Source organism: Pogonomyrmex barbatus, unplaced genomic scaffold (genome assembly GCF_055798465.1).
Source record: "Pogonomyrmex barbatus isolate J1 unplaced genomic scaffold, ASM5579846v1 scaffold5, whole genome shotgun sequence".
NCBI lineage: Eukaryota > Metazoa > Arthropoda > Insecta > Hymenoptera > Formicidae > Pogonomyrmex > Pogonomyrmex barbatus.
This window is the reverse complement of record NW_028297149.1, coordinates 9,701,095-9,714,227: the sequence shown is the minus strand read 5'-3', so window position 1 is coordinate 9,714,227 and position 13,133 is coordinate 9,701,095. Positions and strand designations below refer to the sequence as shown.

Genomic DNA, 13,133 nt, shown 5'->3' with positions numbered 1-13,133 from the left:
CAGAGGGAGAGGACACGCGGGAAGAGAGCGAAAGAGAGGAAGCCGCGTTGAGTGGAAGCGGGACGGATCTATCTACCGGTTGTTATCTAGTGACGCGCCGGGGATTACGTTTGTACGATTCGCCGGCGTGGATGATGTTGTCGCCCATGGTGTCGGCGTTATCTCGACACGGGAGGGCACTTACCTGCCGATAACCGCGCCCCTCGCGTCTTCCTTCTTGCGCGTACGTACACACGCATTTACTCGCTTCGTCGTTCTCTTCTCTTCTGTCCCTCCCTCTTCCCCCCGCGGAAAAGAGTCCTCCACACACATCGTCTCTCTCTTTTTATTTATTCTCTCCACGTGTATTCTCATTCCGCCGCGTTATTCGGGTCCCTGCGAATTTCGCCCGGACCCCCCCCCCCCCCGATCTCCTCGAGTCCGCTCGATTTTTACCTTCACCCTAATTTGTACGATGACACGAGTGGAAACTCGTGTGCATTTGTAATTAGCCCCTGCGACGATCCCGCGTCATTTTATCCTCAGGGGTGTCTCGAAACGGCTCGTTATTACTCCGCGGATAAGTATCCCGTACGTTTCACTCGCGGTAAGCTTCATTTAGTCTTTAGCGTTTATTCAGCTTCCCCCATGAAAAGAGGATTGTTTATTGGTACGTGTGCAAAAATTAGGACGGTTAGCCGATAACTCTAAAGCACTTTCCGTACGTATTTATCAGATTCATTATTAAGTGCACTCTTCGCGCGCCGCTTAATATATTCATCGCAGAAACGCTTCGCCTCATTCATTTTCATCCGATCTTCCCACACGACGTAATGTTGCCCCCGTCTTGAGCCGTCACTTTCCTGTATTCAGCGCGACTGCCAGTCCGAGCCAGATATCTCCGAGCGAAGTCTGAAGGAGGACGAGCGAAATTGACGAGAATGGAGAGGCAGACGGGGGGGGAGGGGGGAGGAAATAAAGATAGAGGGTCCCTAGCCGCGCACTAACACTCCCGGCGGGTAATGAGACGAGGAGAGTTTATCCCCCCCGCCCTCCCACCGCCGCCGCTGCCGCCGCGCGGTGGATGCTGTTTATGCAAATGCAACCACGAATCACGTCCGGTGGCAATCGCTCCGGGAATTATGCCGAGATCGGCATGGAATGATTATTCCATGGCGCTAAACTCATCTCACTTTGTGGCCCGGCAATTGGGGGCCCGCCAACAGTCACTGGCATTATCGGCGTATACTACCCTATTTAATTCAAATAGGCTGCGATGTGCACGCAACACACCGGGCTCTACACGCACGACGGGATCAAAAATTCGCGCGAACGTTGTGTATATGTGAACGTAATTCTGAAATTTTCAGGTATAACATTAAATACTTCGAGACATACTCAAAAACTCCGCGCCTTCCTTTGCAAAATTAGAAAGATATCTGTCACATATTTCTTCCCTCTTTTAACTTTTGATTCCGGATCCATTACTTGATCTCTCTGGGCTTTATCGACCCTCTCTCGTTACGTATCATTTTTCGCGCACGCAAGACCGAGAACGATCGGCGGCAATTAACGCCGTATAATTGAAATCCTTTATATGAATTATATAAAAAAAAAAAGAGACGGCCCCCAAGTGCGTTTCCTCCACGCGAGAGCCACCGTAATTTCATCGCAATCGTATTTGTGCGTTTGCCTTATATTATCCCCAATTAAGGCCCCGCTCGACATCCGCCCCGAGTGCCATTACCAATTAAGGTTTCGGTACTGCCTCTTCGGAGGAACGAAATATGTACGTAGATCGCAGCCGCGGATGGGGTGGAACGACAAAGGGCAGGCTTGACGGGAACTTTTCCGTGCGAGATGGCAGAGAAGAAGGGACGGAGTTTGCTGCAGCGTGGTCGTGGCCCATTAGAGACTATCGGGAGTCTGGCGATCCGGGGCATAAACATGCTCGACACCTCACCAGCTCACGGTAATGCGTTCGTAACTCTTGGCAATGTCCTGACGCCTTTCTCTCTATTCTCTATCTTTTTCCCACGTCTTTCCTCTCTCATCAATTTTATTTTTCCCTATGATTTTTTTATATTAAGTGTGTGCGTGTGTGTTCTCTTTTTTATCATCTTTCACCTTTGCATCATGACTAAACTTTGCAATAATACGCAAGGTGTCTCGTGATATATCATGTATGTTCCTACTTGATAGAATGGTGTATCTGTTGTATATAAATATATATATATATATATATATATATATATATAAAACTAAAAATATTAAAAATTGTTTAAACATCTTATTATTCTTTATATATTATTTCTATTAAAAGAGTTTTCTGCTTTTTCTTATATGACATAATCGAACGGCTGAAAATTAGATCGCTCTCGTAACTTGAATGCTATTCGTACAGGTAGATAGCTATTCTTTTTCTGCTAACGAGATAGATTATCGTCCTAGATAATGCGATCTATCGAGGCGCGTTAGATCAATGTCACGAAGCATTAACTGATACCACCTCGAGCGATACACGGCGAACATCAAAACTGATATCAACCGAGAAATCGCCATTGTCGTGCTGATCACTGGATTATCTCACCGTCAAAAATCACTGAACATTATTAAAGTCTTTAATGAAAAGAAACATTAGATCACGGAATGTATGAAAAATATCTTTAGAGATCAAATATTTTTCAAGTCTTCTGTATAGCTTAAAGAAGCTTTTTTTTATTGATAATGACACAACAAAGTAAGAATTTTTAATATCTGAAATAATATTTTAAATAATAATATATTTATATCGATCAAAGGAAGAGCTAGCGATATCCTGTATAGATTATAGATTTATAATAACCATTGCAAATTTCGGTATTGATCACATTTACTTTTATTGTCGTACGTTTTCTATCGAGTAAAAAAATCTCCGATATACCGAAGCGTGTCATAGCACGATCATGGTATCGATCACGATGGACGAGATCGAGGAGGCCGCGATGTATAACGAGGTTCGAGATACATTGAGACGTAAGATTTTCGGCCGGTGCTAATAGCGACATTACTCATTTTGCTCGACGTTCCTGATACACAAATGGAGGCATCAATAATGGCCGGGGTGCGAGCGAGATAAAGAGAAATTCTTAAGGTGAGATCGGACGAGGACGAGCGAAAGGAATTGAGCGTTCGTGAGATGAATCGGTTAACGTGCCGGCCTTCAGTTATATCTGACTTTAGGTGGAAACGTTTTAACGTTTAGGAGAACGAGACAGAGGATAACGCGCGAGATTAGGATTGAGATTCCAACTTGCGTTCGTCCGTGTCCTCTTCCTCGTCCGTCTCTCCTTTTGCGCGAGTATCAAAGATCCGAGCAAAGAATATCCGGTGATATCACATGATTAAAGGAGTCGCGAGATAAATGGGCACCGAAAGAATTTCGTTCCTCGCCATTTTTGCACAGCTTATTCTTGGTTTCTGCTTCCTCTCTCACATTTATTTTACATAAATCACGATCAGTCGGAAGAAATTCCGACTTTATCTATAGATTTATTTCCTAATAGATAAAGCCAGTACTCAACTGTCGCGTCGAGCAGTTTAAATTATAAATCATCGACGATCGATCGAGCATCTAAAAATCTCCAGTGCATCATTGAGATGGTTAATATTTTTATTGAGATTATTATATATATTATAGTCGTATTTCTGATATTTATTTCATCCTGCGAAAAATTCGAAGCAAATTTAAAATTACTGATATGAGATAATAATATCTCATAATATAAAATTTTCGCAATTTCGCATCTTGAGATCATTAAGTATGAAACCGTGATGACAATACACGCAATGATGTTAAGTAGCACGGAGAAAGTCAAAAATGCGATTGAAATCGGTATGTATATCCGCGACTCTGTAATGAAAAAAATATTAAAGTTACAAGCATTCTCTTATGAGTATCCTCGGCTGTGTACGAGAGCGCGATAATTGCGATAACTTGTTAGTTACCTTCTGACACAACAACTGTTACCTTCTGAATCCTCTCGAGAATTACGCTCAAATGCAACGATTGTACCTCGTAAAGAAATAGTGACGTTCCATCGAAGAGTATGAGAAAGAGAGAGAACGAAAGCGTGAGACATAGATAGAGGAAAAGAAGAAGAGACAGTGAACCGACGAACTGGAGAGTAAAGTTGAAACGGACGTTATAACGGGCCGAGAGATCGCGAATTAATTACTCATAAATCGCAATCAAATTACGAACGCGTGTATGCGCCGATGAGCGCGGGGAGAAGGAGGAACATGCGCGATCGTTCTCTCTTTCTCTCTCGCGAGGGCTCGCCATTACGTCCAATCACCGATTCGACTCCGTTAATTTTGCATTTAATTGAACACGAAAGTCCGTACGAGTTGTCTCTGTTCTTTCGACTTAAAACTCTCGCTCGCGTCTTAACCGCTAATTTTTTAATGTCCCGCGCGGATAAAGGCTCGCGGCCGGAGATCCAAAGTGAGCTTTAAGTGCCCTCCTTAGACTCGACGGGCGCTCTTCTTCTCGTGATTAATGCCACGGGAGTCAATAGACTCCCGTTTTTCATCGACTACGATTTGTATGCGCGCGTTACAAGCTTACGACGATTATGACGCATCTATTACGAAGAATCGCTTGTAAAAATCCGCTGCGTTATAAGCCCAAGCATTATGCATGATACATTGCGTTTTGAATTTTTCCCTTCCGTTTAGATTTTTCTCTCGGTAGGAAGAATCCTGATGCCACATAGCACGAAGAATGATTCCGATTTGTCGAAAATAAAAATTCCGAGCATCATTTTGAGTGCCGTCTGATTCAATTTCATGCCGTTGATATGCTTTTGTAACGAGGGATACATTTGCAATTATTTATCAACTGATATCAAATCACTGATGTACGGAACGATAATAATTTTTGGTCGTGTAGAAACGTATATTCGTGAAAACATTTTATACTTCCCTTTCTTGTAATAATTTACCTTCAACAAGTTACAACACATTACAACAATTTTAAATAATAAGTATTTAACGAAGTTAATTTTTTTAACGGAAATGTCGAATGTTGTTGCTGTGTAATCCTGTTTGCAAATGGTCTGGTTTCTGGAATCGCGAGATTCTGAAAGAGCACGAAAGCTTCGAGAAATAGCAGGAGATAAGGAGAAAAAGAGTAACGAGAGAGCCGCGCCGCGCCGCGCCGCGCCGCGCCGCGCCGCGCTCCCGGCGTCTTCACCGGGGTGTCGATGACCCCCGGGATGCAATGTGTTAATTGGAAACGCGTGAAACGCATGAATCTAATCGCTCTCGCGCCGGAGGAGAGCGGACACGAGAGCAGGGCGATCGGAGAGAAACCATAAATTCAGATCGGACGTATTAGCGCGTCCGCGGCTTCGTTTTACTCGATCGGGATGCGCATCGTCTGCCTACCTACGCAGACACGCTCGAAATAACGAGAGTTACGATCCGACCACGTAGATTTCGAATCGACGCTCGAATTAAGATTACCCACGTAAACTGCATTCAAATCTCGAGGCTTGCTAACGAAGATTTAGCCTCTACTTAGAGCCAGAAGCGAGCGACGCATCGATTATAAAAATGAATTGCAAATGCAATTAGTTATTGCATATTAGAGCTTAAACACGATTGTTCGATGATATATTTCTGGATAGTATTCCGATTTTATTGATGAGAGTAATGCATTTAATATGAATTGAAAATTGTCGGGATATCGAGATGGAAATTAAAATATCTGATTCCAAACGTAAGAATCGCAGGTTGACTCGAAGTCGACAAGTTACGACGACGGAAATGTTATTTGATATCGAAATCGCCGATAGGCGTGGATCGATAAGAGATCTTTGGCCCTCGTGAAGAAACGCGAAGTGCATGGAAATAGACCGGATCGGCCTGCCGCGACTACCGTTTTATTGGCGCGACATTGATTTAAATTGACGTGTAAACATATATCGTCCTATAAAGCGAGTTTATTAAAAGAACTCGCTGCAGCAAGATTTCACGCGTTTCCTCCGATGCGATCTGAGCGGCTTCGGATGCTTCTTACGTGACGAAGAGATCCAAGTCGCCCTTCGCGCGATCACACCTCCGGAGCTTGCACGCGGTGCGTTCCTCTCGCTCGCGCGTAAAATAAGCGTGGAACAGGTTCGGGACAGAAACGTGCGATCGCCCTGTCAATTTATGAACGCGCGGCGCGACGCGCGTGTTACACCGCTCGGCTCTCGGTATAATTATATTTGAATGCGCGGTTGGAATCCAAAGGCGCTATAAATCTAAGCGTGTCCGCGACACCTCTGCGGCCCCCGACCTCTTCGTTCCCGTACCTTGTCGCAAAAGCATAGATTTAATCATCCGCGGATATTTGCCGTCGGCGAGGAAAAAAAAATATACTGTCGTCGTGTAGCGAGTAATAACCGACTAAACGATGTTAATCATTTCCATGGACAACGCTTAATCGTCGAAGAATTCGAGGCGCGTCTGTAGCGCGATTATTTATTCAAAAAAAAAAACGTGGGAGCATCTGAGAGATACTCCGTTTTAGGAAGATTGATTCTCACGTGAAACATGAAATGAAATTCTAATTGAGAGAGAAGAGGACGCGGGAACGGAGTGAAATGTAATACGCTGTGGCATCTTCATATAAATCGGATGTAGCTACGATCAGATCGCGGCGCGGAATATTTTGCTCGATGGATTTGTTACTTCGATATCGTGGGGAAAATTCCTACTGAGAAACAATCGTCGCGCGCGATACTGCATCATTCTTGACAATGAGTGATGATTTCAACGTATAGTTATCGTGCGATTCGAGTCTGCCCGCTGAACGAAGAGAGAGACACAACGAGATGCGGATCTCTACTTCAAACACTACCGGAAGGTGAAAGGTGATATAGACAAGTATCTGGTAACATAACAGCCTGATGCCTAACAATATGTCGTCTCGCTCCATTAGACGTGTTCATACGCAGAATTTCACAAGCAGATTCAGGTGCGATATATCGAAATTCATCGTCGCTGCGCCGCGCTGTGTCATATCGACTCGGTAATTTCAACGCGCGAATAAGCGCGATCGCCCGTAATGAGACGGTGGAACGTCGCCGAGGATCCTCGTTCGGCCGAATAAATTAGACGTCTCATTTTCGTTATCGCCGCGATATCGGTACCGTGCCGCTCTCGCGCGATACTTCGATAGGTGAAAATAATAATAAAAGAGGAAAGGAAGGAACGAGAGAGAAGGAGACGAAACCACGTCCCGCGTCTCGATTAAATACGAGCTACATACTTGGCTCGCCGAGGCTGTAACAAATAGATCGTTTCGCTCCATTAGTCGTAAAAGCGTATGCGATTTGCTCGTACAAACGCTCGCCGATAATTAGATATTGTGTATATACTTCTCTCTTTTTCTCTCTTGCATACGCGTCTTATACAGCGATCGTATATGCGATACAACTCGACCAAGCGCTCCCTATTTCCATCCCTTTTCTTCGCATTTGTTATTAAATCATTCTACTAGTTGGAGGTAACGATCTGATCGCGCATGAGCGCGCGCGCGTGAGAAAGAGAGAGAGAGAGAGAGAGAGATTGTGTGTGTGTGTGTGTGTGTGTGTGTGTGTCTTCAAAGTGAAAAATTGTCATTTCCAGAACGGACGGACGTTAAAATCGCGCGCAGTGCAGCACGCAAGTGGTTTCCCACCAGTAAATGCCAGTCACATTAATCTACCGACGATCGTGGGTAGCAATCAGCAAAATCGCGCGGCGCTACGCGCAATTATGTCCTAATTGGGCGTCAGGAAATTAAGCGTGTTATTTAAATTGAGAGTGACGAAACGTTACGATGACGATTAAACCAATTAAGAATGCATGTCGTAAATTGGCTACCATTCTTCCAAAGATTTCACGGCGTTTAATTCATTCGGAGAATATTATTTTGTTTGGATAAGTCATTTCATTTTTGTTAATAAACGGGGGACTGATTTATTAATTGCGTCCTGAATAAAAAGAAAGTTCGGTGTTAAGAAATCGAGAACTGACGGGATCTCTTCTGGAGGATCCCTCTACTGCATAAACTCGTCCCGTATAATTGATTTCCAGGAAATAATCTGTCGGCGAAACTCGTGCATTATTAACCGAAATCCGGACGGAACATCAAAGTGCGCATCGCACCACTAATCAAGTCGCAAAACGGCGAGTCGCCTCCAGAAAAACGGCGTTCATACGCGAGTCGCGATTCGCTTCCCCGTTCTCGTGGCCGGCGGACAGCAGTCGAGAAACGGGGGACTCACGGCGCGTCCTTCGTAGAGGGAGAGAATATCCCCGAGAGAGACATGGATCACGGATCCCCCGACACGGTGCCCCCCTTCAACAAATAGATCGTCCCGTTCCATTACGCCGCTCCGTGTGCGGTGTGCGCTCACACTCGACCGCCCGCCGATAATTAGGCACGGTCCGCGTGAGACCGGCCGTGGTACGCGCGCATGTAACGACGTGCGATTCGGTGATATAACTCACGCGCCTCGACCTCCGGTCGACGGCGAGCCGGCACGGAGGTAAAATCGAGCGCATAATCGCATGCGTAAATGACTCCGACCGCGCGCGCGCGCGCGCGCGCGCAGGAATTCCGATCCCAAGGAGTTCTACCGTAAGGTTCTACCGTAAGGAGCGGATAGAAAATCGTGCCTCGCGATTCCGTAAGGAACTCACGCGGATCCTCGACGGGCGATGTCGAGAAGGAAATATATACGTCAAACGGAATGATCGTAGTGCCACTCGAAGTCGCGAGATTATTCTGTCGTTGGAGCCTAAATATACCTTCGGCACGTAGGCGCAACAGCTCTACGTGGGACGCTCGGAGGAGAATCGACCCGGCTGTATCGAGGCGTACCAAGCGCAAGGCGAGCGTTTTGCTCGACAAGACGAGGGGGAGCGCATCGTGGAAGCACAGTAGCGGCAGCCCCGGGCATCACCACGAAGGCTACCTCATTATTTATCGCGATATCAACCTATATTTCACACACATGTGCAGAGAACAAGGAAAAAGGAAGAAGGAGGCGAAAGAGGCTGAAGAGTGCTGGAGAAAGAGAGAGAGAGAGCGAAGAATAGAAAGAGGAGACTCAACCATTCCCGTCTCTCTTCGTCCCGTTTTCTTCCTCTTCGTTTTCCTTTCGCCACCTATATCCTTTCCCCTCCTCTCTATCCCCGTTATGCACTCGCATCCGGCAAGACTCACACCTGTAGCTATGTAACAGTTACGACACTGTTTCATTGTGAAGATGTGCAATTTTAGCATTTTTCCCTAAAAACAGCTCAGTGAATCTAGTCTCAAAAAAGAGAAACTCGAATTTTATGTTATTTCTTTCTAATTTAATAATATATCACACTACGAGCATTAATTTTAAAAGAATAGTAAAACAACGACATATTAACGATTATTTATAAATATTTTAAAATATTTTTTATATTATTTATTTATAAACGATATAATGCTGGTATCTTTTTGTATCGAATAATACTCTTTATTGCCCATGTATCATCATCGTACACATTAATAACAAAAATCGAGAGACGATGAAGTAATATCAGATAGTTAATATAACATGCACGTTGTTTCCCCCATCGTGATTCAAGCTCAACGGTCAAAAAGCGATTCCTTGCTCTTACTGTGAACGCCACTTTCCTTTTCGCCACTCGGCTAATTAACTCCGTCGATTGTCGGCGGCAAGAAGCCGCCGGGTAGTGCACGGTTACGACTAGAACTAATCTCATCCCGTACTCTCTGGTCTCCGATGCATCTACTGAAAAACTGAGCCTCGTGATAATTGAGAGGGTGCTCGATGGGAACGCGCTAATGAAAGAAAAAGCCGAGGGCACTTGGGTTCCCGTAAGCTTCTTCTCGTATATGTATATTATCAGGAAGAAGAAAGGCTCGTATTACGACGTACGTTTTTCTCGAAACATACGTCTGTAAAGCAAGGTGCATTATTTTCAGATAAGAACAGATACCAGTCGGACTGATATCATTCGGTTGATCGCAACGATCTTGACGTCTGCGCAACGTATGATCGATCGACGCGCACGTTATCCATCCTTCCTTTCTCTCGCACAACTGTATTAAGAAATATATCTTATCCGGCCTCGGCGAGCGGCGTGACACACAGTGAACACAAAGTTTCAAGCCGCCACGGAGTTCTGACACGTGCGAGAATGATGTTACGAAGCGAGACGGTAAAAACGAAAAGAGCTAGGGACCCCCCGCTGGTCCTCGTGAAGTGACAAATTATTTTTCTCTCTACTGTGCGCCCCTCTGCCGTTTGTAGGTTTCATAGATACGAAGATGCCCCCGGCGATAACTCTCATCCGAAATATTCTTAGATTCCTTGATATGAAATGATTTGTCCGAGATTTTGGAGGCGAGCGACAAAATCTGTGTATACTTTGTTTCTTTTCTCTAATTAAATCGCTATTCTGTAATCAATTACTTTATGAAATTTTAACTTTTACTTTGCGTAAAATATGACAGCATGATTCCTAGGATAATTAAGCATTCCGACGAGACCAAAAATATTTATGTGTCTTAATGAAAAATTTTTGTGTCGGATCTAATTAAATCATTTATGTGAGAAAAATCGTTAGCAGTATCGTAAATTCATGGACACGTGCCTCCGTCATAGGCGAATACGTACGTTTTCGCGGACGTTTAATATCACATCGGTTAAAATCGGTAGAGAGGAAAAGGAGGCCTGGAGGAAGACACTCGAGGAGGAAGAGAACGGTTTGAATGCGATCCGAATGCAGCGCGACTGGTTCTCCTCGCGCGATCGCGGAGAATCTTAAGCACCTGCCACTTAAGGACCGGATTGCACCACGGGAATGAGAGGGCAAGCGGAGAGATTTAAAGAAAGAAAGAGAAAGCGGAGAAAGAGCAGGAAAACAGAGGTGGTCTGAGACCAAGGGAAGAAAAGAGACCGAGATATCCTTAGGGACCGAATGTTTCTCGAATCGCTATCGATGGATAAATAATCGAATACATAATAAAAATAAGAAACTATTCTATAAATTGAGAACGATAGACGATCGCTTTTGTTCTATGTACATTTATCATTTGTCAACAGTTGCGAGCAACTGTTTCTTTCCAAGGAAAATAATTAACTCCTCTTTAATGCAACGCAGCCATTCCGTTCGCCTTTCAATTTACAGTAAAACGGCTTTACGATATTCCACAATCGCTCATAAAACGAAAATTGAGTCCGACAATCGGAAATGCGATCGCATCGCTTAACCGGCGTAGGGTAATTCATCTGATGGCGGATCGGTTAAGATCCGCGTAGATCGTCGATTCTCGTAGATCGAGTAGGTGGACGCTGGCGATGTTGGTAGGCTCGTAGTGAGTTTGCTACGCGAGAGACGCCGAGGTCGCTAAACGAGAAGAGGTGAGGAACGACAATGGACGCGCACCGGGCTCGTGCTCTCTGGCGCGCGGCACGTACGGCGATGAAATCATAAATCGGTGAATGCCAGCCCGCCGGCACTGATAGCGGGCAACCAATAATTATGCTAATACATACATCGTAATATATCCGAGGAGGCGGTCATTCGTATACGTGTATGGTACTGCGAGTCGGCGAGACCGTCTCGATCTCGCGCGACAAAGACGCACGATTTCCGCCGTGTCGGTCGACGTTCTATTCGACGTACAGAATCGAATCTGGCGACAAACCGTCGATCTCTAAATCCGATCCAACTTCGTTCGTCAAGCCGATATCGTCGTCCGCTTTTCTACGTCGCGAATAATACGAGTAGCATTAAGACGTCCATCAAACTCCGCTCGATTTGCTTTGTCGTTTTTGTGGATATATCCTGTGGTATATAAATAAAGATGATTCGCAATCTATCAAACTTGGTACGGTGTTAGCAATTTTCGGTAATCACAGATAAAGGCAAATCGCGGGCACGAGCACTCTTCATTGTATTCTCATAGACGCCGAACCCTCGTTATGACACGTTATGGGGGATGGGCACGTTAACGAGTAATTACCCGTACAAAGACGAATGATCGTCGTTACGTCTTCATGCCGAATATGATCCTCCGAGATATCAACCGGATGCGAATAAGGGATAAAGGGAGCCACGGATCGGGCTTGAGCGCGAGCTGTGCAAGCCGAAATGATCGTGGCGATGGCACGGAAGACGGGCGAGAAGGGCTCACCGGCTTTATCCGTTCAGCGAATCTGGTTGAGTAGCGCCGTTAATCACGGTTTCGCCCGCCGACAAGATTAACGCCATTAACGCCTATGGGTACGAATTAAGAGAATATTATCGTGTGGCGGTTCGAGCTGTGCGCTGGCAATAAGAACCGGCAAATTACGCCGAATGGCTCGGTAATCTATTAAGATAAGTCGTCGTCCTGATCGAAGCTTTCTCGCTCTCCTCGTTTTTAATTCGAATACGACTTCCGATTTTCTTCGTATCCGAAGAAAAAGACAGTTGATCGCACAATTTATAGCAAATTTGCTGTCGATAGCACTCACTATTATCATTTATTTATTTTATTAATAATTTACAAATTATATTTTCGCTATCTAAAAAAAAATAATTTACAAACTATATTTTCACTATCTAAAATCTCTGGAAAATGATATATTTAGAATTATTTTGACAATTCTCAAAGCCGACATATCTATAGTTATAGTAATTTTAATGTAAATCTTGTTCCTGCTCCAAGCTCTCCGCGTCAGAAGTGCGAAATACATACATACATCGTATGTTTGTGCTTACGCTTAACGTTGCTATCTGAACCGGTATCGGTACCACCCCGATTTGGATTCGATAAATAACAATTTGTCTCGCGTGCAGCGCGGAGAAAGATGAACGTTAACGTAGTCGGGGAATATAACGACCGATCGATTTGCGAAGTTGCTTTCATGCCCGAAGCTCGAACAGAAAGAAGTCGAAGAAGGCGAAGAAGCGCGTCTCGTTTTCACTTCGATAAAAAGAACGAAAGACGACCACGCGCGATCCCGCATATGCGTTTAATTAATTACAGCAAAGTAGGAGGGGAACATGCGGAAAGGGGAGGAGAAGGGGGAGAGCGGAGGAGGAGGATATGACGGTCTTTCTCAGTTTTTCATAACGATAAAATA

The 13,133-nt window shown here is 44.8% G+C and overlaps 1 protein-coding gene across 12 annotated transcripts in view; it reads left to right on the top strand.

Moving 5' to 3' along the window:
• The window catches only part of ds (dachsous cadherin-related 1), a 305,901-nt gene that overhangs the window by 222,188 nt on the left and 70,580 nt on the right, over positions 1-13,133 (top strand). The window contains exon 1 of one of the 12 annotated variants that reach the window (XM_089081636.1): positions 437-1,951. The exons of the other annotated variants lie outside the window; for them this stretch is intronic. The gene's annotated coding sequence lies outside the window, so the exon portion shown is untranslated. Of the gene's footprint in view, positions 1-436; positions 1,952-13,133 lie in introns of those variants that run through there. 12 annotated transcript variants of the gene reach the window in all.